At 47.5% G+C, this 27790-nt stretch overlaps 1 long non-coding RNA gene and 1 other non-coding gene across 2 annotated transcripts; both read left to right on the top strand.

Annotated features, from left to right (window-relative positions):
* Positions 1-4627: 4627 nt before the first annotated feature.
* LOC103171207 lies at positions 4628-18866 on the top strand. Its single transcript, XR_003762100.1, has 6 exons — positions 4628-4896; positions 6164-6301; positions 7151-7232; positions 8117-8209; positions 10631-10887; positions 18675-18866. It is a non-coding gene; the product is annotated as an uncharacterized LOC103171207 (long non-coding RNA).
* On the top strand, positions 4944-5081 carry LOC114814403. The gene has a single exon (XR_003762201.1). It is a non-coding gene; the product is annotated as a small nucleolar RNA SNORA7 (small nucleolar RNA).
* Positions 18867-27790: the final 8924 nt, after the last annotated feature.

The raw sequence follows: 27790 nt of genomic DNA, 5'->3' as shown, positions 1-27790 counted from the left end.
AGTTATAGCGCCTGTTTGGCTAGACAATCTTAACACTTCCATTTTTAATGGACAGTGCTTCATCCTGCTGAGGAAATAAAACCCAAACCGACAAGACTTCTGGCCAAATGCTTGCTATTTTAAGAGCCGAGCCCATATATTTCTTAGAAGTAGATATCGGATAAGAGATTAACCTCTGGACCCGAGATAGCACGGATCTTTCTAGGCTTTACGGAGGCTATAGGCCGTAAGCTCCTCGTGGGTAGGGGATGGATCCGCCGAGTCCGTTGTACCGAGCTCCCTCGAGTGCTCAGAACAGTGTTCTGCACACAGTAACCCCTCAATAAACACTATTGATTGACATATATTTCAGAACTTTCATTAGACTGCTTTGAATTCAAGGACCCAGTGAATGGAAGACATAGATGATAGCCACACAGTCCTTTGTGGAGATGTCTCATTTGCATGCTGAGCACGGGGGATGGGTGTCCTTGGATTAACTTGCTGATACTGTAGTTTAATAGAAAAAAACAGAGAGGTACCTTCTGGTGACATGGAAAGCAAGTGTAAAGTGATCCAGTGTAGACAGGCAGTCCCAAAATATTGGGTTCGCTTCCACTTCCTTTTCCAGGTCTCTTGGAACGGAACGTGTTCGGAAACACTCACGTACACACGCACACGATGGAGGTCTGTGATGCACGGAATATGGAGGGAGGGAGATAAGGAGAAGAGCCGGAGGGAAAGATGGAGTGGCAGGGCAGAGAACGACTCAGACACCCGCAAAGTTCCAGTCTCAGGAGCTACTGGGGTGATCCCAAGGCCTGGATCCGAGTGTAGAGCTTCTCACCCATCCCCTCTCTCTTTCTCCACCTTCTTCATTTTCCCTTTCTTCTTTCATCCGTTTATCTTGCATTCCTGGCCTCATCCACTCTTTTTTTTAGTATCTGGATCCAAACACCTCGTCCATCCCCTTCTAACTCCCACCTCTGCCGTTCCCTGTGACAGCCAGAATTCCTTTACGCAACTGGATTTTTGCTTTAGGCACTTGGGATTTGGCCACTTGTATTCGAACCTGGTTAATAAACTTCATCTGCTGACTCAGTTCCTTCATCCGTGAATGGAAGTAATAGGGCTTCTCTCCTAGAGGGACAGAGACTCTATCTAATTTCCACCTGTGTATTCTCTCCCATAGCTGGGTATAGTGTTATGCTCATAATAAGTGCTTAATGAATACTATTACTGCTAGTCTTGTGAGGATTAGAGCTTGCCAATTACTTTGAAGAAGCCAATGGCCATTATAAAAATAATTATAAATCAATTATATTTATTGAGTAGTTTCTAAACGCTTACGGGAGTACAATATAACAGAGCTGGGAAGACACGTTGGCCGTCCACAGGGAGCTTACAGTCTAGTGGGGGAATTACCGAGGGATTTATTAATATTACCGTGTGCGAAGCACTGGGATAGACAAAAGTTATCAGAGTGAACAAAATCCCTGTCCCACAAGGGTCTCATAATCTGTTCTTTCCCATTTTACAGACGGGAAAAGAGAGCCCTAGAGAGGTTAAGTGACTTGCCTTAGGTCACAGAGCAGATCTGCTCTGTGAGAAAGCTGGGACTAGAACCCAGGTCTCTTGACTCCCAGCTCCATGCTCTTTCAACTAGGCCCACGCTGCCTCTGAAAAAACAGCACAGGCTGCTATAACTTGACTAAATTATTTATATTAAAAATCAAGACACCGGGATCCCATCTCAAGCCTGCAGGCCTTCCCCTTTTCTCTGAGTCACCAACCAATCAAAAGGTTTACTGAATGCCTACTGTGTGAAGAGCATTGTACGAAGACCTCGGAAGAAGAAGCCGGAACCATAAGATGGAATCCTTACCCTCAAGGAGTTAACGATCCAGCAGGGGAAGCAGACAGTAAATTAACTTTCAACTTGGAAGAAATAACAGAGTTTAAAAATACATCCCTAAGTGCTACAGGGCAAATGCTCAGGCGGTGTGGAAGTAATGAAGGGCTAATTAGGCAGGTATAAAGTGAGGAGACGAGAAAATCATCAGGGAAGGCTTCCTGGAGGAGATGTGATGTCAGAAGAGCTTTGAAGATGAAAGGAGTGGTAGTCTGTAGGATGTAAGGGGTGAGGGAATTCCAGGCAGTGGGGAGGCTTTGAGCAAGAGGTCAGTGAAGGGAGAGATGAGAATGAGGCCCAATGATCAACGTGATCTCGAGAAGAATGAAGCATCTGAGCTGGGGTCCAGTGGGAGAAGGGAGTGGATAAGTAGGAGGGAGAAAGCTGATTGGGTACCTGGAAGCCCTGGGTCGGAAGTTTCTGTTTGATGCTCAGGACCTACAACGCAAAGGCAGATTCCCCCAACATTCTGAGGCAGCCAAGAGTTCTGTGGAACCTAAACCAAGTATAGGTTGGGGAAACTCCAGCCCCGATGAGCAATCAAAGCATTTAAAGTGAACAAAAACAACTGAGGCAACCTGGTGCAAGAAACAAGAGCTGCCCGTTAAAACGGCTGCTTTCCAGTTCTGGGACAACCGTGTATTTCTCTGAAATTTTCCAAGAATTCATTCATTCATTCATTCAATAGCATTTAGTGAGCGCTTACTATGTGCAGAGCACTGTACTAAGCGTTTGGAATGTACAATTCGGCAACGGAGAGAGACAATCCCTGCCCAAGAAGTCTCCAGAGATCAAGAAGTACGCCAAGAAATAACCTTACTTCAGAGGCAGCATAACCCAGTGTGATGAGCACAGGCCTGGAAGTCAGGTGACCCGGATACTAGTCCCAGCTTTGCCACTTTCCTGCTGTGTGACTTTGGGAAAGTCACTTGACATCTCTGCGCCTCTGTGTGATCTAGAAAATACCTGTTCTCCCTCTCCTGCAGACTGTGAGCCCCATCTCTGATCTGACCATCTTGTATCTACCTAAATGCTCAGCTCAATGTTTAGAATATAGACGCGCTTAACGTATATCCTGATCACTGTTATCTAAAGACCTCTATCAAAGTAACAGGGGAAATGCTGTCCATAGCTGAGGGCTGGAATTCTCTGCTGTATTCCCTAGTCTCGTAATACTGTCTTTGAGAAAATTACTTACCTTTTCTGTATGTCAGTTTTCTTATCTCCGTAACGGGACTTATCTCCCAGGTGACGGCGAATTTGATGACACGAGAAAAACGATTTAAGCGTCATGAGTGAGGCGATGGACAACACCCTTATTTGAACCTGCTTCTTGGTCGTTGACTACGATGACCGGAGGACGAATTCTAGTGTCTACTGCCTGTTTCCCAAATTAGAATGTGACACTGATTATCTCTCAGTGGAAAGAGCACGGGCTTTGGAGTCAGAGGTCATGAGTTCGAATCCCAGCTCTGCCACTTGTCAGCTGTGTGACTGTGGGCAAGTCACTTCACTTCTCTGTGCCTCAGTTACCTCATCTGTAAAATGGGGATTAACTGTGAGCCTCATGTGGGACAACCTGATTACCCTCTATCTCCCCCAGTGCTTAGAACAGTGCTCTGCACATAGTAAACACTTAACAAATACCAACATTATTATTATTATTACTCTAGAAACAACGTATTTCTTGAAGGCAGAGGTTAAATCTTCATATTCCATTGTACAGCACTCTCACCAACAAATAGTATAATGTTCTGCCCCGAGTAGACGCTCAAAAAATGCTAGTGATTAACTGAGCCGCTTCAAATGAAGACCAGCCAGTGAAGCATGAGGTGAATTCCACCTATTATTTAATCATTTCTCCACAGAGGATCCAGCAAATAGCTTGTGTACTGCTTCACACAGACACCAGGTGCAAGTTTTGCAACTTACAAATTTTAAACGTTTATACATAAAATCAATTGAATTGAGAAATAACTTTCAAAAGTCATCAGTGGAAATAACCATATCTTGGAAGTAATGAACCAGCACCTAAAAAAAGGCTTAATGCCGATCAAGATGTGAGGGAGAGATGAGGGGCCCTCTTTAATTAAAAGCCCTATTATAAATTGAAGTGTTTTCTAGAATTTTTGTTGGAAAGAAAACATTCCCTCCAATGTTTCCTAAGAGGTGGGGATTTTATTTCCCTCCGGATTGGAGCTAAATCCAAAGTAAAATCTCCAACGTCATACAGCTTTTCAAACACCCGAAGTTAATGACCGTATTCTGTTGCAATCTCAGAGGAAAAGGAGAAGTGGCCAGAGCAGAGAAAATGGTGAAAAGGGGTAACAGCCCAGGGAGAGGAGGCTAAGCCCCATCCTCCACCGCTTTCATTTACCTACTCCGGTTCTGCTATTGCTGCTGAACCTTCTACGCTACTCATTCATTCATTCATTCATTCATTCATTCAGTAGTATTTATTGAGCATTTCCTATGTGCAGAGCACTGTACTAAGCACTTGGAATGTACTCCTATGCTCTGGGCTGCCTGCCTGCTGTTAGGGGTCACTACCACAGTGGCCGTTACTGCTGCTACTCTAGCTAAATGTGGAATTTTAAGGATTCCACCAGCCTCCTTCCAAGTGGCAGGGCAACGGTCAAAAAATATCAGTTACTGCCCCACCCAAATCAGCATTTCTGCTCACTTTTCTCTCTGCTTGCCTGACGCTGCAGACGCTTGAACCAAAACTCACTCAGAAATGCAAAACTAAATCAGAAATGAGTCTGAGATCAGAGATAAAGAATCGGTTGTATAACCGGGGTTGCTCGAATTCAGGAAAAAATCCATTAAACAGAGTGGGAAGTTTGCGATCTTCACTTAAAAAAAACTTGTGATATGTTCGGTTGGATAGAAGTCCTGGAATGTTCAGACTAAAGCCAGGCTTGGAACAGACTGGATAAGCTCCGGAGGGGATGGAGGGAATAACCAGCAAAAAAAAAAAACTAACCCAGCAGACCTGTCACAAGGTGGTAATCATTAGTTTAATATAAGTTTCTGGGTATCAGAGATATGCCCCTTCTCAGGATTGCACCTGGAGAGTTTCCAGTACTCTACCAGTCTTGGCTATGGGAAGGAGAGTCAAGCAGAGGCAAATCCATTCCACTCCTAGCTTGGGCAGTAGCTAGCGAGTGGAAAGCAATCGTCTACAAGTCAAAATTCACCTGTGCTGGGCAGCAGAGACACGGGGGAGAGCCGAGAGTGGGGACTCGAGTTTACTGCACCAAAGAAGGCAATGGTAGACCATTTCCGTATTTTTATCAAGAAAACTCTATGGCTACACTACCGGACGATTGCAGATGGAGGTGGGGAGGTCTGGGAGAGATGTGCCCATGGAGTCGCTATGGGTCGGAGGCAACTCGACAGCATAAGACAAGACCAGAGATAAGAGAATCAGGACGTGGTTGACAGCCATTTTGTTTTTAATCGACGTTTAGGTAAATCTAAAGGAAAAGAAAGCACTTATCGAACAAGACAGCTTGAAAACATATCACTGAGAGATTCATTCTGTCACGCATTTTCAAAATTGGCTGTTAAAGGATCTCAATTGGCTATAAGATTAAGAAGCTTGCATTAGAAAGTGCTTCTGGTCCTCCAGGAAATTCTTCCAACTCAATAGACTTCAAGTATCATTGAGAGTCCTTGAATCAGTCGCATAGGATCTGCTGGATGGTGCTGGCTGTGCTCGGGAAGCACACACATAATAATAATAATAACGATGGCATTTGTTAAGCGCTTACTATGTGCAAAGCACTGTTCTAAGCGCTCCATACACCCATACAACACACGACACAGGCAGATAGCTATGAAGCATTATACACAGTCAGTGCAGTATTTGAGGTTGACAATAGGCAGAAGAAAGCTCCAGATGTGTGACAGCCTGCCGCCGAAAATCCCAACACAGCCAAAGAGTTTCATCGGAAATATAGAATTGAATGCTGTCACTGAATTCTGGATTGGAAGCTGCATTCTTTCCAGTGATGCACCGATAGACAAAGAAGCTAAAAACTAAAACCAGAAAGGCTTAAAAAAATCGTTAGGATCCTGAAAGAGGGTGGTATCGATGTGGAATCAGACTTCGGACTAAACTGAAGCTGTAAAGATATTTGCAATATTCCCAACCTTTACATGCCCGTGGGGTAGGAATCTTCCACGGTCACACTTCAGTGTGACATTTGAAGCATCAGGTGGCACGACAGGATCATTATAATCACTAGGTCACAATTTTCTTGGCAGGGCATGTGAAGAGAATGAATGGGAAGCAGTGTGATAGACTGAAAAAAGGAGGAGCCTTTATCCAGAAACACCAAGGCTGAGCGGGTGACATGCGAGAACGCTACAAAATTATGAAGCATGTTGGCAGGACAAAAACAGGTTAATCATTCAATAAATCCCACAATATCAGAACTAGGGATTCAGTGAATAATAATAGCATTAATAGTGGTATTTGTTAAGCACTTGCTATGTGCCAAGCACTGTGCCGAGAGCTGGGGTAGTTACAAGATAATCAAGGATGAAGGTAGATTCATTCATTCAATAGTATTTATTGAGCACTTACTATGTGCAGAGCACTGTACTAAGCACTTGGAATGTACAACTTGTCAACAGATAGAGACAACCCCTTCCCATTGACGGGCTTACAGTCTAACATACAAGGATAACTTTTTGCCCAAGAACAGGCAATTCGGTGGGATAAAGTTCCCTAAAAATGTGTCTGAATCCTGATTGGTTAAACCATAGGGTATGTTTTCCCAAAGACTTACGCGTATGAATTAGAATCGTTTCCACAGCCTCTGGGAAAAAAAAAAATGATATGAAATAGCTTTATGTGTTATATACTGTAATGTGAAACATCACTAAACTGAGATTTGACCTTTTTTAAAGTAATTCAAGGCAACACATCAAAACTAACTACAGGAGGAGTTGTGCGATGATTATGGGTCTTTGCAAGAGGCTTCGGGAATAGAAGCTTGTTTGACTGACTGTGGTAGTGAATTCTCAACTTGAGTGAAAAATTTGTCTACCTTTCCTCTTTCCGTTTGAGAGAACCTTACAGCAAGCTAACTCCTTCAAAACCCCATTAGAGTACCCTTAAATTCACCGTGTACATTCAGGAAGGGGCCTCGGAGGTTATTCCCCCCTACATCTGGATGTCAGAATACCTGGGTTCTATTTCCAGATGCAGCCTCCATCTCTGAAATCTCTCAACCTTCTCTCCCTCAGTCCCTTCATCTGTAAGGAATCACAATGGACAAGGTCCGGCTAAAGGAAACGGTTGTTTCTTCAAGTGAGAATTGGGCGAATGGTAAATATCTCACTCTCCCCGACCTTCTCCCGTTCCCAGCAGCTCCACGGTAAAGCATAGCAGCACGATCCCTTCTTTCACCTCTAATTCCCAATCCCAACAGCCACCACCGCAGCCATTTCCCTCACCATCACACCTCACTCCCTCCTCAGGCTGCTCTCTCCCCTCACCAGCACACAGCCCCACCTCCCCACTTTAGTAAAAGCCTTAAGGTATGGAGATGCGGAGCATCAGGGCTAGAGAGGGGGAACAAAACAAACCTACCACACAGCACAGTGGAGCACATAAGGAACTGCTGGGAGCTAGGAGACTGAAAAGCATCTGGAAATAGGAGAAAATCAGGCGGGGTCGGGGAGAGGATTAACTCAATAGCTGAAGTACTGGAGAACGTATCCTCCACCCACCGGATTCAATGCACTGTATTCTGGAAAAGGCAACGGAAACAGAAAATACATTCCCTGCCCTCAGTGAGCTTACATTCTAGTTAGAGTGCTTGGACAGAACGACGTAGAAAAGATTGAAAATCCTGGGATACGTGTGCACGTATCATAGAGTACTTGGAAACTGGGGTACATGTCTCCATATTCAGCGAATTACCCCCGGCAGTTTTCCGAGTCAAAAATATCAGTAAATTCAAGAGCTGTTCAGATAAATGAATAGGTGATAGGTCGTTCCATAAAAGTCCCATTTGAGGGGAAAGTTAGGGAGGGTTGAAGGTACATCTCTGACAAGGTGTTTGACTGCCACGTTGCTGTCAAGGACACCGACCCCATTCTTCCTCTGGGAATCTTTGGGTGCTGCTGTTGAAGACAGCTGGATGGAAATGCTAGCCCGACCCCCTAGGGCTTTTTTTTTATGTAATTATATTCCTCAATTCTTTCCAGCCACACCCATCCACCATGGAAAACATGTGCCAACAGTAGGATCATCTTCAGACACGAAGACGCACCTAAATGCCTCCGCATGAACGATCGTAGGTGGGTTCTCTGACAGCCAATAACAGAAGTAGAAGTTTCCTATTTTGGGGATATAATAATTAATAATGATGGTATTTGCTAAGCGCTTAGTGGACTGCAAAATGAGGAGTGTGTGTGTGTGTGTGTGTGCGTGTGCGTGCGTGTGAAGGAAGCTAACATGAATCCAGGGTTTGAAGGGAAGAAAATAGGAGTGGAAAAATCAGGCAAAGAAATCACCGGTGCAGTCAGTAGAAGAACAACCGATCAGTGATGCAATGATTCTCTTGTCAACTTTCTAATGAGGGAACACTTCCACCATGATGCCAAAAGAGAAACCTCTCAACTATAAACTTAAGTGTACACTAGAGTTGAGCTTTCGCTCCGTGGTGTGGTTTTGAAATCTGAGAGGATATTTCAAACCAACCGGGGTGGTCGTTTATGGCCCCGACAAGGCAACGGCTAGCCTCGGAAACGACACCCAGCCAACAGTAGCCCCGTTTCCCCACACTGCACTCTCCCTTCCTGGAGTCCTCGATTCGCTTCTCGCCCCAGGTGGCAGTTCAAGCTGACGAGTTGTTGCTCATGGAGCCCCTCCCTCCCCTTTAGGGCCGTGCCTCGGTTCCTCCTCCGTCCTTCAGAGCCCACCGCAGGGGAAGGGCCAAACTAGGACTTTCCTCCCAGGGGTCCCCCCCGGGGACAGGGCCGTGCACCTCAGAGATACGTGATGGATGAGACCGTGCATAGAGAATACGCGCTCACCGCAGCCTGTGATGGATGAGACAGCGCCTATAGAATACGTGCTCCCTCTCCCGCTCTCTCACTTGAAAGCACTACATTTCAACTTGACCTTACTATCTCCTCTACTTGGGTAAAACTCTTCTGAGGTTTTTCCAAAATAGCAAAGCTTTAAATCAGGCTAGATCCCATATTCAAAACCGGTCTCTTGCTGGCGAGGGGGGAAAATGTCTGAGAGCTTTAAAGAACCAGGGAAAGACGGCCTCAGAGGCCCGGGAAACCACGGAAAAAGGCAGGATTAAGCCCGAGGACCATCCTTAGGGGACTCCAAGAAGAGGTCTGAAGCGGCAGTCCAAGCTTCTGGTTCTTATGTATCTCTGGTCCATTAACCTAGAAAATCCTGGTCTTGGAAAATCTTGACCAAGAGTCCCTGGCTGAATCGCCCTCTAGACTGTAAGCTCCTTGTGGACAGGGACCATTTCTACTAACTCTGTACCGGACTCTCCCAAGCACTTGGTACAGTGTTCTCCACACTCTAAGTGCTCAGTCAATGGTAACGATAATAATAATGGTAAAAACAATTGTGATATTTGTCAGCGCTTACTATGCGCCGAGCACTGTTCTAAGCACGGGGGTAGACGCAAGGTAATCAGGTTGGTCACGGTTCCCGTGGGGCTCACGGTCTCGATCCCCACTGTACAGGTGAGGTAAGGGAGGCACAGAGAAGTGAAGTGACTTGCCCAGGGTCACAGAGAAGACGCGCAACAGAGCCGAGACTAGAACCCATGTCCCCCGACTCTCAGACCCGTGCTCTTTCCACTAGATCACGCTGCTCAGACCAATACGATCGATTGATTAATTGATTGATCGCTCCCAAGAGCCTGTTTCAATCCCGGATCTGACCGATTCCCCGACGGTGGAGCTGCTTTGTCAAAAGCCCCCATATGAGAAGAATCTGAGACGGGCTTTCATCCCCAACTGGTGAAAGAGAACCCCAGGCCCAGTTCTCTGAGATCTATTGCTTGATTATCATATTAATGGGGGAATCTTACCATTACAGCAGAGTAGAACAGATTCGCAGCAGTTACACTCCCAAGCGCTACCACTGAATATGCGATGTAGATTTCTTTGTCTTAATGGACTAATGTACCAAATATATGGCTCCTAAGTCTTTGCTCTTTTGTGTTCGGTAGCTGGGACTCAAATCGGGTCCCTTGTCTATAAAATCAAACCGTTTTCTTTGCCATCTCAAATACGCTGTGCTGTATCACAACACCTTCAAATACTTATTTTTATTACTTCCAAGCTGAAAAAAGAACTCTATCGGGAGACAAATGTGTGATTCTTCACTCCACCAAAAACAGCAACCTTCAGCACTAAACTACATTTAGCTTTCCCCAGCAACCTGTATTTTAATTCCGCGTTGCCCACTAATTACTCACTAGCACTGAAAGCTTCACAAATGCTCTCCTTTCAGCAGCTTTGTTTGCAAAGTGTCTCTGGCAATAATCGCTCAGCACTTTACTATCCTTTGCTTTTCATCACATTATATAATCAATAGGGTAATGTCCTCCTATCAGCCAGTTCCAGGACCATCTTGTCACAAACGCTGAATAACGGAAACAAATAAAAGTCCCGTTCGTGCCCCGTGCTTCCTCAGCCTGGATGGGGATGATTTCCATAAAAAATCCATTCTAATTTTTTTAGGACTTACGGACCTTGTTACTGGGATGGAAAAACCAGCCTTCACCCAGTGTAACTTTTCTTTGGAATGACTGAAGATATAATAAGTGTGCTCAATCAGTCGGATTTGCTCCGGAAAACTGGGAGATGTCTTCCGATCACACGGAAATAGCCTTTTGTCTAACATCGGGTGGCTATTTTCAGGACAGTCGGGAGAAACAAAGCAATGAAATGATGGATCTTCTCGAAAGGCATCCGTGGGAACAAAAAAGCACGAAAAAGTAAGAACCGTTGTTTTTTTTTTTTTAACGGTATTTGTTAAGCGCTTACTATATGCCAGGCACTGTACTGTGCGCTGGAGTAGACACCAGATAATCAGGTTGGACACAGTTCATGTCCCACGTGGGACTTACAGTCTAAATCCCCATTTTACTGACGAGGTAACCGAGTCACAGAGAACTTAAGTGACTTACTCAAAGTCACACAGCAGACAAGTGGAAGAGCCAGAATTAGAACCCAGGTCCTTCTGACTCCCAGGCCCGTGCTGTATCCACTAGAATGGAATGGACTAAAATGGAATCCACGCTTATATCCTGCTGGTTTATTTCTATCTTGTCTCTCCCCCACTCAAGCGGTTTTTAAACTTCAAAGTAAAGAGGCTTAGCAGGTGATTGAACTGTGTGGAGAAGAAAGCTTTTCAGCATAAGCCTTTCCGAAATCTGCTTCTTCCCACACGGTTGCCTTGGGATGGCCCAGGGAGGGGTCGACCCGCAGTCCTACGCTGTCATTTAGAAGACTGCTGGGAGGTTAGCACACTAGGCCGTGACTCTGGTGTAGGATGGAGAACCTGAGCAATATTTGCTTCTCAAGTAATTTATTTCTCAAATTATCTCTGAGTATTTGAGAAAATACCAGCAATTCGAATTCTTCTGCCAACTCCGTTAAAAAGCACGGCCCGTTGCCTAAAGCATGGACCTGGGAGCCAAAGGACCTGGGTTCCAACCCCTGCTCTGCCACCCGCCTGCTGTGTGTCCTTGGACAAGTCACTTCCCTGGGCCGCAGTTGCCTCAATTCAATATCGCTTCTCCCTTCTATTTAGGCCGTGAGCCCCATGTGGGACAGGGACTCTATCTGGCCTGATTAACTTGTATCTTACCCCCATTGCTTAGAACAGTCTGTGACACACAGTAAGTGCTTAACAAAGAGCATAAAAGAAGAGTAGGTACCACTCCAGGCTGCTTCACTTAAGATAGTACTATAAATAATAATAGCGATGATGGTATTTGTTAAGCGCTCACTCTGTACCGAGCACCATTCCAGGTTGTCCCTCGTGAGGCTCACAGTCTTAACCCCCATTTTACAGTTGAGGTCACTGAGGCCCAGAAAAGTTAAGCGACTCACCCCAGGTCACAGGGAAGACAAGCGCCAGAGCCGGGATCAGAACCCACGACCTCTGACTCCCAAGCCCGGGCTCTTTCCACTCACCCACGCTGCTTCTCTAGCCCACCCGAACTACAACAGCATCCCCTTTCCTCTTTCTAGAGCTGCAGAGAAGCATGAACATAAACCTTACAAGTGGCTTATTAAGGGCATCTAATAATAACAATAATAACGTTGGTATTTGTTAAACGCTTACTATGTGCAGAGCGCTGTTCTGAGCGCTGGGGCAGATACAGGGTAATCAGGTTGTCCCACGTGAGGCTCACAGTTAATCCCCATTTTACTGAGGCCCAGAGAAGTGAAGCGATTCGCCCACAGTCACACAGCTGACAAGCGGCGGAGCCGGAATTCAAACCCATGACCTCTGACTCCCAAGCCCGGGCTCTTTCCGCTGAGCCACGCTAAGTTTCTTGTGGACAGGCAACCCATTTTAGGCGTCTATTTTCAGGCGGTCAGTCAGTCAGTCGTACTTACTGAGCGCTTATTGTGTCCAGAGCCCTGTGCTAAGTGCTCGGGAGACTACATAGAACAGATAGATTCCCTGCCCACAACAAGCTTGCAGTCTAGAGGGGGAGCCGGACAGACTCGTAATTCCCAAGGACTTGAGGCGGCGCATACTACTCAGAAGATACTCGGTAAATACCTCTCGACTGGGAAGGAAAGGAGAGAGAGAAAATCCAGATGACCTTAATTCAAGTTTAAAAGTACAAACTTCTAAAACCGCCGCGGATCTCTCTTTCCCTAGCAATAAAGCACTTGGTTTTGATTAGGAAAGGTATCTACAGATTTGTTTTACAATGAAAATGTAGAAGCAGTCATTCGAAAGGGCTAATGCGATCGTGAAAGTTCCATACAGAGCTTCGGATTTTCATAGCCCCGTGGGACGTGTTGATCATTCATTTTATAGGTCAATCGCCGGTGCATTTATTAACGCACACTCTGGTCTCTCCCACATCTCAAGATTAACTTCACAGTTCATGATCAACGATTCCCAAATTGATGGATTCATCAACATTGCCCCGTGCGACACCCTTGTCGTTTTATGCTACATTTCTTCCACCTCTCGGCTAGGCCGTCTGGACGATGTCTAAGCGATCTGTAAAATCGCTGCTCCAAAGAATCACCTCCACAACAAAAGAAAGATAGGGTTGTAATCTTCTCCCGCGCAGCATGACAAGGGGGGGACTATTTGGCAAATAAACCAAACTGCCTAGAAACACCACCCCTTAAGAAAATAGAAATGGACCAGGAGAAGCTTGATTTGACAAAGGTGTGGGTGTGTTTGATGCATCTGCCTCTCTAAGTATATAAAAGATAAGACAAAAGGAACCATCATAAAGTACTCGAGATTGGCTCATCTGTACATACTCATAAGTCAACAAGTCTTTTAAAGTAAGGTGGAGAATTGGAGTAGTCCATCAATGGGCGGGGACCGTCTCTATCTAGTGCCGATTTGTACGTTCCAAGCGCTTAGTACGGTGCTCTGCACATAGTAAGCGCTCAATAAATACTACTGAATGAATTAAAGCTGATCTAAATTATTACCAGGTAAAATTGACACTGGGTGGGAAGCGTCCCAGGGCAAACCACGAGTTTTTTTCTGTTTTTTTAAAATTTATTTAAACCTCAGGACTTTTTTCTACAATTACCCTCCTGCAAAGACTTTGCCATTCAGAATTATCCCGTTTGTTGGGCTTAAATGATCCCAGGCCACATCAGATCTGACTGCACCCAGGAGAGAGATGCAGGATTCTCCAGCTGAGGTCAGATATAAGTTAGATCCATGGCTTCTTATTCACCCACGCAAATTCAACCCGGGCTCACAGGGCAGGGCCCAAAACAGGTGCCGTGAGGAAGGAAGAATTTTTCCTGCATTGGAAATTGCATAAGCGACACAGTTACCCTACTGATTTGGTTACAGATTTTCACCGCCATCAGGTTCCATCACTTTTTGCACTGGCAAGGGATGGGAACAGTGAAAACCGCTGCTGGACATTCAGTTTTTTTGTCTTTATTTGGGGTGTGGCAGAGGGATCTCATTCATTCATTCAATAGTATTTATTGAGCGCTTACTCTGTGCAGAGCACTGGACTAAGCGCTTGGAATATACGATTCGGCACCAGATAGAGACAATCCCTACCCAGTGACGGGCTCACGGTCTAATCGGGGGAGACGGACGGACGAAAACAAGACAACGTAATCACGATAAATAGAATCAAGGGGATGGACGCCTCATTAACAAAATAAATAGGGGAATATCTGTAGCGTGACCTAGTGGAAAGAGCACGGGCCTGGGAGTCAGAGGTCCCAGGTTCTAATCCCGGCTCGGCCGTTAGCTTGCTGGGTGACATTCAGCAAGTCACGACTTCTCCGTGCCTCGGTTCCCTGTCCTACCCAAACTGGATTCAATACCTGTTGTCCCTCTCACTTAGACTGCAGACCCTTAGCCCCTCCAGACTGTAAACTCATTGCGGGCAGGAGACGCGTACGAACTCTTACACTGTACTCTCCCAACTGCTTAGTACAGCGCTCTGCACACAGAAAGCGTTCAATAAATAGGGAGAATTTAGAGATGATAATAATAAATAGATTCTCAATGAATAGAGAAGCAGCGTGGCTCAGTGGCAAGAGCCCGGGCTTGGGAGTCAGAGGTCATGGGTTCGACTCCCGGCTCTGCCACTTGTCAGCTGTGGGACTGTGGGTAAGTCACTTCACTTCTCTGGCCCTCAGCGACCTCATCTGTAAAATGGGCATTAAGACCGTGAGCTTCACGTGGGACAATCTGATGACCCTGTATCTCCCCCAGCGCGTAGAACAGTGCTCTGCACATAGTAAGGGCTTAACAAATACTAACATTATTATTAATAAACACGACTGATCGATAGATTCGTTAATTAGACAGTGAGCACCGTAAGGGACCCGATGAACTTGTATCTACCTGAGTGCTTAGTACAGTGCCTGGCACTGAGTAGCACTGAACAAGAAACACAATTATCATTACAACTATTATTATTATTATTACTATTATTATTGGGCCTCATCCCTTCCTGTGCTTCAAACAAAGGGGCCCTAAAGTCAGACTGAGCTACGGGACCTGCAATCCCATACTGGCTTCTCTCTGGGCAGGACACGTCGGTGTCAGAGTTGTCTCTCTCACTACCACTGGAGTCCGGTATTTAAAACAAATGGGATCTGTGACGAGCGGTAAAGGTGCTATCGAGAAGAAGCGCTTCCCCCTGTCTTCTGCCATATTTTTAACGCCAGCTGAAATATTTCTGCTACTCTGCAGTAAAAGATTAACAAAGTAGGACAAGGTCTAGAATCTTTAACTACACCAAACCTGCTTATGATTTCTGGCACTTTGCTTTTTAGGTGTGTTAAGAAAATGACAATGTGCCAGTCAACCAAGCTGTCAGCCACCAGCTAAAATCTGTTCCGAGCCAAAGTAATTTGCACTCGGATGAACACCTCCCAAGAAGTAATCACTTTAAATGCCTATAAGTTCAGGTGCAGCCCGTTGCCGGTCACACGACTCCTCTAATCTTAGAAATCTTTCGTCCCAGAGTTCTGAAATAATTCCATTGCCCAGTTCCAAAGAGAACATTCTGCGAGCTGTTGGTACCTGCTAGGAATGAAACATTCATAGGATCGAAAGACATCAGGGCTACACTCTACGATTGTCTTTTTGGAAACGTTCTTCGAAAACATCCCATATGGCCCTGACTTGGCGAAGTAAGACCTTAAAACCAATCCCCACTTTCCCAATTGACTCCGATTCCCCAATTAGTCCATCTGGTAAACTGCTTTCTGCATTACGATGTACTATTTTGACTTCTCCTAAAGGAGTAGAAAGGAGTAGAGGAGTAGGAGCGGGCCCGAAAGGGAGGGAAAAAGAAGGAAGGATGAAGAGGGAATGAGGAATCCGAGGCACAGAGGCATTAAATGACTTATCTGAAGTTACACAGAGCAATTGAAACACGCCGTCGCACTTCCAAATCGACGTTATATCCCTTGAAAGACATGGGCCAAGTCATCTCTGTACTCGGCGGTTTCTCCTTCCGCAGGAAAGAAAATATTAAGCGTTTCTTGCCTCCCTCACGGGGCGATTCCCCAAGGTAACGTTCTTCTGAAAGGTCTGTCTGCAGAGTCTGGTGCGAGGCTTTGAGAAAAACATCTCACCGATACCTGCTAGGTTTCATTAGAAAGAGGAACCCCCAAAATATCGATGTGGACCGTGAAATTTAGCAGAGGGTTCAGAGGGGGGAAGCTAATGGCTTTGTTTACGATATTTCACAGGGCTGGTTTATTCAGTGTCCTGGCCCACTTAGGGTAGCTACTGATGGCACCCAAGAAAACAAAGCACCTCTTTAATTCATTCATTCAGTCGTATTTATTGAGCGCTTACGGTGTGCAGAGCATTGTATTAAGTGCTTGGTAGAGCACAGTGTTCGTTCAGTCAGTGGTATTTATTGAGCGCTTACTGTGTGCACGATACGACCGAGTTGGCAGACAAGTCCCTGTCCACGCTTAGAGTCAAGAGGGAGAGACAGATGTTAATTGATATAAACAACTCAATTTAGAATACCTACCTAAGTGTGGTGAAGCAGTGGGAGAGGGTGAATAAAGGGTGAAGATCCAGGGTGCTAGGGTGAGACAGAAAGGAGTGGGAGAAGAGAAAATGAGGGCTTACTTGGGGAAGGCCTTCTGGAGGAGATGTGTTTTTAACGACGCTTTAAATCTGAGCAGCCTCGGGTGTTCTTCCGCAGAACGACGCGTGTCACATCATTATGTTCCGCCGGCTACCCGGCAAAGGACAGGTGTGTTTCATTGTCTAGGACCCACAAGGGCCACCCGAAAGAAGGTCAGTTTGAGAAGGGACCTAAAGAGGAAATCGGGTTAATGACTGAGTAGGGAAAACTATTTCAGACACGAAATGTCGGGGAAACGCCTTGGCCTGAGACTGATCGCTGGACACGGAGGTTCCAGGCAAGCCCCGCCAAAGGCTGTCAGGGAGAAGATAGACGTAATCTAAGCCGGCGCGAGGTTTTCAGGGAAAAGGCAAGAAGCGGTGCCTCCGCGGCTGATTTCCCTGGAAGACGATGTTGCCGCGCCGTCTTTCTCCGACTTCTTGTACTTTTCTGGGAGTTAAGGATGAGAATTAACCTTGAGAATCCAACTGTGGACTCAGCCTTTGTTTTTCTTCTGGGCTCATTGCTCTTTCCTGCGATTTTCTCCCAACTAAACTCCCCCTCTACCAATTGCTCCGGCCTGGGGGCTGGAAATGTGTAACAAGCAATCTCCTTCGGGGCTGTGATTAATGCCATTCTTTGGACTACCCCATGGAACCTGCTAGCACAGGCAAAAAACGGAAATAAACAGCACTTCTCGCCACTTCATCACCCCAACCGAGTTCATCTGAAGGCACAGAGGAAAGGCTTTATGTAGAGAGCGATAATATGCTGTAATTTCTTGCTACCAATTTACTCCCATTTAAAACTCCTGTGTTGATTCTAAAACTTTTTAACTAAAATTTGTGAAAACCTTAAAGGGACAACATCGCCTGGTGCAGGCTCTGAATTGGAACTCTCTTAAATCATCATTACGGACGAGAGGGGCTTCTTCGGCCGAATGGAAAACACAAACCCGCGGACGTTTAGAGAAGCCCCGCCTAACCTTGCTTGACCTCTCCAGAATGCCGGAATAAAGCTGGGTCGGAAATGGAGATAAAAGAAGGAGAAAAATCTCTGGATTTTAGATTGGGAATTCTACACCTAGAAATTCTAAAGCCCCTTGAATACAGATATCTTTTTTTCCAGAGCACTCTGTGCAGAAACGTTCAGGGCATGTCACCCCCCCTCCTCAAAAGTCTCCAGCGACCCCCCCGGCCCACGTCCCACCCCTGGCCTGGAACGCCCTCCCTCCTCAAATCTGCCAAATGATCACGCTTCCCCCCTTCGAAGCCCTACTGAAGGCTCACCTCCTCCCAGAGGCCTTCCCAGACTGAGCCCCCCTTTTCCTCAGCTCCCCCTCCCCTCCCCGTCGCCCCGACTCGCTCCCTTTGCTCTACCCCCCGCCCCTCCCCACGGCGTCTACACGTACATATCTATAATTCTATTTCTTTATATTAATGCCCGTTAACTTGTTTTGACGTGTATATATCTGTAATTCTATTCATTTCTACTGATGCCCGTTTACTTGTTTTGATGTCCATCTCCCCCCTTGTAGACCGTAAGCCCGCTGTGGGCGGGGATTGTCTCTCTCGCCGAACTGTACTTTCCTAGCACCGTAGAGCGCTCCGCACACAGTAAGCGCTCAATGAATACGATCGAATCGAATGAACGAATATCGTTTTCCAGTGGTCGATAACATTCTCACAGTCTAAATCCTTCACTCCTCTTTTTCTGTAACCTGAATTTAGTTGGGTTTAGAAAAGGGTTACTGGGAACTCCAGGGCTAAAAATTACATTCTGAATTCTTTTCATTTTGGTTTCCTTCCCCCAACCTACAAAAAAAGCCACATTCGTGGCATTTTCATGGACCAAAAATTGCAACTCTGAAAACCTGAGGCAGATTTATTGTTTCTGGAAATCCTGGCACTAACTTTGAATTTGTTGTTATAAATCCACAGGGATGAAAGTCAGGATGCAATAAGCTTTATTTTGACAGAGGCTGAAGCAGACCTGGTAAACGGGAACACAATGACGGGAGAAAAAAATCCCCTGGAAACAAATGAAACCGTGGCCATGGAAATGCTCACAATGTGTTCTACTTCCACCCTTTGTAGCTCTCACTTACAATTTGAATAAAGAAAGTAAATTTCTGACACGTGAAATTCTTAGGTGGAAAAGTACCAGATTCAGCCACGGAGGCTGAATTTTCCTCTTTCTTCAGAACAGAAAGAGGTGGCATCGAAGTTTGGAGGGGACGGAGAGAGGGAGGAGGAACGATCGATCGATCAAGCAGTGGGGATTTACCGACCGCTTGCTGTCTGTAAAACACCGTACTAAGTTCGGGGGGGCTCCAACGGAATTGGTAGACACGTTCCCGGCCCACGACGATCTTTCGGTCTGCCAACGTACCTTAATCCTCCCCTGAAGACACCTCTTTTCAGTGACAAAAAAGCTTCTGGATCTACTAAGTCCTCAGCCGGAATTAAGCGGTATTCATCGAGTGACTGGGTCGGGGCCCGTCCATCATTCTCGATGGGAGAATCCGTCATTTAAAGAGCACATCGCACTACCTCCTAGGCTCTTTCCACCCAGAGAACAGTAGCCAGTTGCAGGTATGGGAACGAGAATGGGTAGAGGAGTCGAAGCGGTGTGGCCTAATGGAAAGACCCCAGGCCTGCGGGGCAGAGCGTAGTATAGTATTCATTCAATAGTATTTATTGAGCGCTTACTATGTGCAGAGCACTGTACTAAGCGCTTGGAATGGACAATTCGGCAACAGCTAGCGACAATCCCCGCCCAATGACGGGCTCACAGTCTAAACAGCAGGACTTACTAAGTGCTCGCGGTACGCACAGTGCTGTGTTCTGAGCGTCGAGAGGGCGTATAACGGAATACCGGTGGGAATCACACCCTGACCCTGTCCGTCAAGTGGCTCACGAATCTGTGAGCCAGAGGTCCTGGGTTCTAATCCCGACCCCACTGCTCACCTGCTCTATGACCTTGTCACTTAATTTCTCGGGGCCTCAGTCACCTCATCGGTAAAACGGGGATTAAATACTTGCGCTCCCTCCCTCGGACTGGGAGCCCCACGGGAGACGGGGACTGGGTCCCAACTGCTCATATTGTATCTGCCCCGAGACTCAGTACAGTGCTTGGCACAGACTAAGGGACTGACAAACTCGTACCGTGCTCCGCACACAGTAAGCGCTCAATAAATACGACTGAATGAATGAACGGATGCCACAAGCATTAAGGTGGGGATGTAGAGAAGCAGCGTGGCTCAGTGGAAAGAGCCCGGGCTTGGGGGTCCGAGGTCGTGGGTTCTAATCCCCGCTCTGCCACTTAGCTGTGTGACTTCGGGCAAGTCACTTAACTTTTCTGTACCGCGGTTACCTCATCTGTCAAATGGGGATTAAGACTGTGAGCCCGACGTGGGGGCACCTGATTACCTTGTAATTACCCCAGCGCTTAAATTAGTGCTTGGCACATAGTAAGCGCTTAACAGACACCATCATCATCACCAATTTAGGTGGATCAGGTGAAGGCGTTGAAATTTATTCTTGACATGTCACACAGAAGGCTGGTGGTAATATGGTAATAACACCCAGTCACAACCAACAAAAGCTAGGGGTCCTAGGCCATTCTTTAACCTTTTGATCCTAAACCTAAATGGTATTTAGATGCCATCTTTCTCCAACAACTGAACATAATTTACAAACGTTCTCATTAATCATCCTATTACCTGTATGAGGGAGGGTGGGGGGTTGCTTATACAAAGGGGCCTCGGGTCAGAAAATAACGAGTGGGCCCCCCACCCAAATAAAAGCCATGTGACACATCATTACCACGAAGAAGAACAAGCAACGTAGAAACGGCAGTTGATATGCCAGACTTAAACCAGAACACATTTCTTAAGGCTCCGTAAGCCAGTCTGTCGAATTGAGGATATCGTCCCAAGCGTTTGGAATTCTCTTCTTTTTTTTTTCATGTATCCCCGAGGAGGCACATTTCCGCTCCGTGGCTCTCGGTCTTCCCTCCTTCCTGGAGCTTGGGATTGTGTTTGATTTGAACCGATGATTTTAACAAATAAACTCGATGAGAAAGAAAAGCAAACACGGTTGCTTCCTCCTGAGGCGGGGGTCAGCCGGGGTCAGGGCCGCCTAGTCCCCACCGATGACGGAGGCGGAAGAGAGAGAGAGAGAGAGGGCAGAGCCGCATCGTGACCCTGGCCGGGCACGGTCTTGCTGGAGAGACGGTGGGGGGGGGGGGGAGGGGGGACCAACCTTGCCCACAGTTCCCACAGATTCCCCCACCGCCCCACAGTGGGGTAAGATAATAATAATAATAATAATGTTGGTATTTGTTAAGCGCTTACTATGTGCAGAGCACTGTTCTAAGCGCTGGGATAGATACAGGGCAATCAGGTTGTCCCAGGTGAGGCTCACAGTCATCATCCCCATTTGACAGGTGAGGGAACTGAGGCACCGAGAAGCGAAGTGACTTGCCCAAAGTCACACAGCTGACAAGTGGCGGAGCCGGGATTAGAACCCATGACCTCTGACTCCTAAGCTCTGGGGTTGGAGCCCTGGAGAGCTACCATCTCTTTTCTCCCAGCGTGGCTCAGTGGAAAGAGCCTGGGCTTGGGAGTCAGAGATCATGGGTCCGACCCCCGGCCCTGCCACTTGTCAGCTGTGTGACCGTGAGCAATTCACTTAGCTTCTGTGCCTCAGTTGCCTCATCTGTAAAATGGGGATTAACCGTGAGCCTCCCGTGGGACAACCTGATGACCCTGTATCTCCCCCAGCGCTTAGAACAGTGCTCTGCACACAGTAAGCACTTAACAAACACCGACATTATTATCATTATCATTATTATCTTCCTCCAACTAGTCCTGAGGGGAGATGACACGTTGTCACCCCTTTAAACCAAGGCAGAAAACCGAGGGTGCGGGGAGTGGAAAATGAGGAGCGTTTCGGAGCGCTCCCAACAGCCGACGGGTAGCCCATTCCTGGCGGTCAGGAGTTAAGATCACAGAGGAAATTAAGTCGCATACTGGACCTCTCTCTTCTCACTCTTTAAACCTGGGTTTCGTAGGGGCTTTGCTTTACCCAGACCGGTATAATAAACATGCTTTATTCTTTATCGATCGCTGGTGTTTATCGAGCACTTGGTGCAGAGCATTGAAATAAGCAATCAGGAGACTACGGCACGGAGTCGGTAGACGCAATCCCTTCCCACAACGAGCCTGGAGGCTAGAGGAGGTTGACAGGCACTAATACACAAAGATTTCCTCAGATTACAGAATACACACACACACACACACGCACGCGAAAAAAATATTTTCGCTAAAGAAAGTTCAATTCTTCACATCCACTCTAGGAAATCTCGCAGTAGAAAAATCAAGGAGAAACAGTGTGGAAGAAAAGTAAGTGGGCTTTAAGTAATTTTTATTGTAGTCTGGCTGTTGACTCTTCCCACAGGATCAGTAGCACTTCAGACTAAAAGACCACCTCAGGTGGCCGCGTCAATCAAAAACTAAATTACACTTGGAATTGCTCAAAGAGTTTGAACTTGAATGCCTTAATAAATCTGCTTTTTGAAAAAATAGATTGTCTTCAGAAACACTGTATACCATGTATATAGTATGACCAGCACAGTCCCTTTATGAGAAGCAGCATGGCTTTGCGGAAAGAGCCCGGGCTTGGGAGTCAGCGGTCGTGAGTTCTAATCCCGGCTCCGCCGCTTATCAGCTGTGTGACTTGGGGCAAGTCACGTGACTTCTCTGGGCCTCGGTTACTTCATCTGTAAAATGGGGCTTAAGACCGTGAGCCCCAGGTGGGACGAACTGATAACCTTGTGTCCCCCCCCCCCAGCGCTTAGAACAGTGCTTGGCACATGGTAAGCGCTTAACAAATGCCATCATCATTATTACTATTATCAACCAATCAATCAGTGCTCGCTGGGCGTGCGTGGAGAGTCAAGACAAGAACTGGCAGACACAGTTCATTCAGTCGTACTTATTGAGCGTTTAGTGCGTGCGGAGCCCTGTCCCAAGCGCTTGGAAAGTAGAATTCGGCAACAGATAGAGACAACCCCCGCCCATCGCCGGCCTCGCAGTCTGGAAAATCCCTGCTCTCCTCAGTTCGACGCCAGAAGGAGTTCGCAGGAAAATCAGCCGTGAACCCGCCGTCATTCACTCTTAAGAAACCCCAACTGGTCCACGGTTGACTCTCCACCTTGGATCAGTTTGAATGCGGAAAAGAATGTAGAGCAGAGCGTGAAAGAGAACGCGGTCAGTGCCCGGTTCTGCAGCCCGGCTCAGAGACTATTCATTGGTCCTTGTTGAGCCAGTAGACCGAGCCCGACTGTTCTAAAGTGAAAGTTAATTTTCTCATCTCCTCTCCCCAGCCCATCTCTCCCCCTGCTGCCACTTCAGCAGTTCCATGTCACCTAAGCACTTGAGTATTCACCCGGCCTCATTCTCATCTCTCTCACCCCGACCCATTGCTAACGCCCTCCCTCCTGACTGGAACTCCTTCCCTCTTCACATCTACCAGACTGTAATAATCATAATAACGTTGGTATCTGTTAAGCGCTTACTATGTGCAGAGCACTGTTCCAAGCGCTGGGGTAGAGACAGGGTCATCAGGTCGTCCCACGTGAGGCTCACGGTTAATCCCCATTTTACAGAGGAGGCCCAGAGAAGTGAAGCGACTCGCCCACAGTCACACAGCTGACGAGTGGCAGAGCCGGGATTCGAACCCATGACCTCTGACTCCCAAGCCGGGGCACTTTCCACCGAGCCATGCTAGGACTGACTCTGGGCATAACACTTTAATAAGTACAATCGTGATGATGATGGCATTTCTTAAGCGCTTCCTATGTGCCAAGCGCTGCTCTAAGAGCGGGGGGGCGATAAAGTAATGAGGTCGCCCCACACGGGGCTGGCAGTCTTCATCCCCATTTTATAGACGAGGTAACAGAGAAGTTAAGCTACCTGCCCAAAGTCACACAGCTGACAAATGGCGGGACCGGGATTAGAACCCATGACCTCTGAGTCTCAGGCCCGGGCTCTTTCCACTGAGCCACGCTGCTTCTTACAGAGCACTTGGGGGAGTGCAATAAAACAGAGTTAGCAGAGCATCATTTCTTCCTCCTCAAAGCACTATTAAAATCCCATCTCTTCTACGAAGCCTTCCCTGACTGATTTCTCATATTTGCACATCTTTAAACTCTGTTGCTTCGCCCTACCTGGAATTCATTTTAGCGTCTGACTCCCTACCTCGATTAGACGCTCTTTACGGGCAGGGATCAGGTCAATTAACTCTCCCAAGAGCTAAAAGCAGCGCACTGCACCGAGTGAGTGCCCAATAAATATCATCGATCGACTCGTACGAGCTATTTCCTCCACCCTGACGAAACAGAGATTTCCCGTACCGAGACGCTGGGGATACCGACGACCCAGGGCCTAATTCCAATCCTCCGGTTAGCTCCAGGTGGGACGTCCATCCAACCGGCGACTGTTGACCGGGGACAGCGGCAACTTAGCTCGCCCCTCCAGCTTGCCACTGGACTCCGAAGATGGCAGACCAGCCGTGCCGTGGAATCAGAGGACTGGGGGGGAATGAAAAGCCAGGAAGTATTCAGCGTGGCTCAGTGGAAAGAGCCCGGGCTTGGGAGTCGGAGGTCAGGGGTTCGAATCCCGGCTCCGCCACCTGTCAGCTGTGTGACTGTGGGCGAGTCGCTTCACTTCTCTGTGCCTCAGTTCCCTCATCTGGAAAATGGGGATTAACTGTGAGCCTCACGTGGGACAACGTGACGACCCTGCATCTACCCCAGCGCTCAGAACAGTGCTCTGCGCATAGTAAGGGCTTAACAAACACCGACATTATTATTATTATTATTCTCTGTCAATCCCGCCCGCTTCGGAGAAGCAGCGTGGCTCAGTGGAAAGAGCACGGGCTTTGGAGTCAGGGGTCATGGGTTCGAATCCCGGCTCGGCCGCTCGTCAGCTGCGTGTCTTTGGGCAAGTCACTTCACTTCTCGGTGCCTCAGTTACCTCATCTGTAAAATGGGGATTAAGACCGGGAGCCCCACGTGGGACAACCCGATTCCCCTGTGTCTCCCCCAGCGCTTAGAACAGTGCTCGGCACATAGTGAACGCTTAACAAATACCAACATTATTATCATTCGGAGAGAAAAGTAGCGACTTGCGGGTGCCGCCAATGTTGATTTTATCTATCTTGCCGGCTCTGGAACCGCTATCGTCAGGGGAGTGCCGAGCATCGATCGAAATGACATTCCTCCGAAGGAGTCTCTCCTAAACCACGCTCGCTCTGGGTAGATCCAAGCAGAGGGTCACTGAGAGACTACAGAAACTGAGATCGCTTAAAGGCTAGTTAGTATCGGTGATCAGACGGAGGACGTGACGGAAATGAGTTCCAGGGTAAACGAGGTAGGGAGAGAAATACAGAAGGAACGAACCACCCCCTTTAAAATGAAGGACAGATACTAGAACCCTAAGTCTTGACAGATATTAGCAGAATCCTTTTCATCAAGAAAGTAAGTTATAGGTCACAGTAAATTAAATTGGGGAAGCAGCGTGGCTCAGGGGAAAGGGCCTGGGTTTCGCAGTCATGGGTTCGACTCCCGGCTCTGCCACTCGTCAGCTGTGTGGCTGTGGGCGAGTCACTTAACTTCTCTGTGCCTCAGTGACCTCATCTGTAAAATGGGGATTAAGACCGCGAGCCTCCCGTGGGACAACCTGATGACCCTGTATCTACCCCAGCGCTTAGAGCAGAGCTCTGCACATAGTAAGCGCTTAACAAATACCAACGTTATCATTTTTAAAGGCAAAATGGCAGATACAAATGCTATTTCTAGGGTTATTGGGTAAGGCAGTAGCCTCAGTATTTTTGAATAAGAAGGGAGAAAATCAGAAGAGGGAGTCTAAATCTCTAAGCTTGTGAGCCAGGAATGTGTCTGTTATATAGTAATAAAGAGAGCGCCTAGCATATATACTAAGCACAGTGCTCTGCACGCAGTAAGCGTTCAACAAATGAACAACTGACTGACTCCACCTCTACTGTTGATGAGCTTGTATTTTTTATCTGTGTGAATCTAGAAAAAAAAAACGTGTTGACTCTTTGAGCTAAATATGATTGAGTTGCTGAACTCCAACCGTTTCAAAAAGTCCAACGAGTTCATCTCTACTTGTAGTCTACTTGTTCACTCCAAGCGCTTAGTACAGTGCTCTGCACATGGTAAGCGCTCAATAAATACGATTGAATGAATGAATGGTCCTAGTCCTTTACAGAGGTAAAACTGAAGGATTCATTTATTCTCTAAAGAATACGGTACTTTCAAAACAGGCAAAACGCATCATTTTGCAAAATATTTTACTAGTCGGAATCCCCGTGGCCTGAACGGGCGACTGCATCTCCAGAAGTCCTTAATTGCCACCCAGTAAGAAATTAATGTGCTGGGAAATGTTTAGTAACTCTGACTAGTTAACGGCATGTGGGATTTTTTTTTTTTGGGCCACATGTTAGTTAATGCCGAAAATCAAGTCATGTACGCGAGTAGACATGGGTATACATGAACAGGTACTCTCTGATTATAAATGCCTGGGTGGAGAAGAAAGCAGGAAAGCATGGGGAAGTCAGGTAGACAGGGAGAGTACATCATAATGATGTTGGTATTTGTTAAGCGCTTACTATGTGCGGAGCACTGTTCTAAGCGCTGGGGTGGATACGGGGGTCATCAGGTCGCCTCACGTGAGGCTCGCGGTTAATCCCCATTTTACAGATGAGGTAACTGAGGCACAGAGAAGTGAAGCGACTCGCCCACAGTCCCACAGCTGATAAGTGGCAGGGCCGGGATTCGAACCCTTGACCTCCGACTCCCGAGCCCGGGCTCTCTCCATTGAGCCACGCTGCTCCCCTACGTCGGTAGGCACGATCCCCGCCCTCCAGAAGCTTACGGGGCGGGCCGAGACAGAGAGTCGGTTCTGCGAGGGAGCCCCCGGGGGAGTGGGACGCCCAGGTAAACCAGGCCCGAAGGAGACGCGGTTTCAACAGCACTTCGAAGAAGAGAGCCGCGGCCCGGCAGGTGCGAAGCGGGAAGGAGGGCCAGGCGGGACGGGGGCCGGGAGCAAGGGGTCCAGGGGGAGAGAGACGAGAGCGAGACACGGTGAGTAAAGTGGGGTTGGCGGGCAAAATGGGCGGACCGAGGTGTAACGGGAGAGGAGGCGGCTCAGGTAATCGCAACAATAGTAACGGCGGTATCTGTTAAGCGCTTACTACGCGCACAGCGCTGTTCTAAGCGCTGGGGGATACGAGGTGATCGGGTCGTCCCACGTGGGGCTCACGGTTTTCATCCCCATTTTCCAGATGAGGGAACGGAGGCCCAGAGAAGCGAAGTGACTCGCCCCGAAGTCACCCAGCCGGCAAGTGGCGGAGCCGGGATCCGAACCCATGACCTCCGGCTCCCGAGCCCGGGCTCTTTCCACCGAGCCACGCTGCTTCTCTAGAGAGAGAGCAGGTAGGAAGGTGGAAGTTGACTCACTGCCAGTGTCTCTTCCAATGACTAGACACCAAAGTGACTTGTAAGGAGAACACAAACAGGGAAAGAAACGGGTTCCGGGAGAGAGGAAAGACGCAAGCTTAAAGAATGAAATAAAAATCTCCGACCGGGTCGGCTCTCCCAGCGCAAATTCCGCAGACGGGAAAGGGAAAGCTCCGCACACTGGGACCCACAGCCGTAGAGAAACGGATCGCGATGACGCCGTCTTGTTTCCGTTTCCTTCTGTTTCGCTCTGCCGTCCGTCTCCCCCGTTTAGACCGTGAGCCCGTCACCGGGCAGGGACGGTCTCTACCTGTCGCCGAACGGTCCATTCCAAGCGCTTAGTCCGGGGCTCTGCACGTAGTAAGCGCTCAATAAATACCATCGGATGAATGAATGAATGAATGAATGAATGAATGACATCCCCAAGCAGTCAGGGTAGGACGGGGAACGCGTCTACCAACCGTATTGCATGGTGCTCTCCCCAGCGCTCAGCACGGTGCTCTGCACC

Source organism: Ornithorhynchus anatinus, chromosome 9, assembly GCF_004115215.2.
Source record: "Ornithorhynchus anatinus isolate Pmale09 chromosome 9, mOrnAna1.pri.v4, whole genome shotgun sequence".
Taxonomy (NCBI): domain Eukaryota; kingdom Metazoa; phylum Chordata; class Mammalia; order Monotremata; family Ornithorhynchidae; genus Ornithorhynchus; species Ornithorhynchus anatinus.
This window is presented reverse-complemented; position numbering and strand designations above follow the sequence as displayed.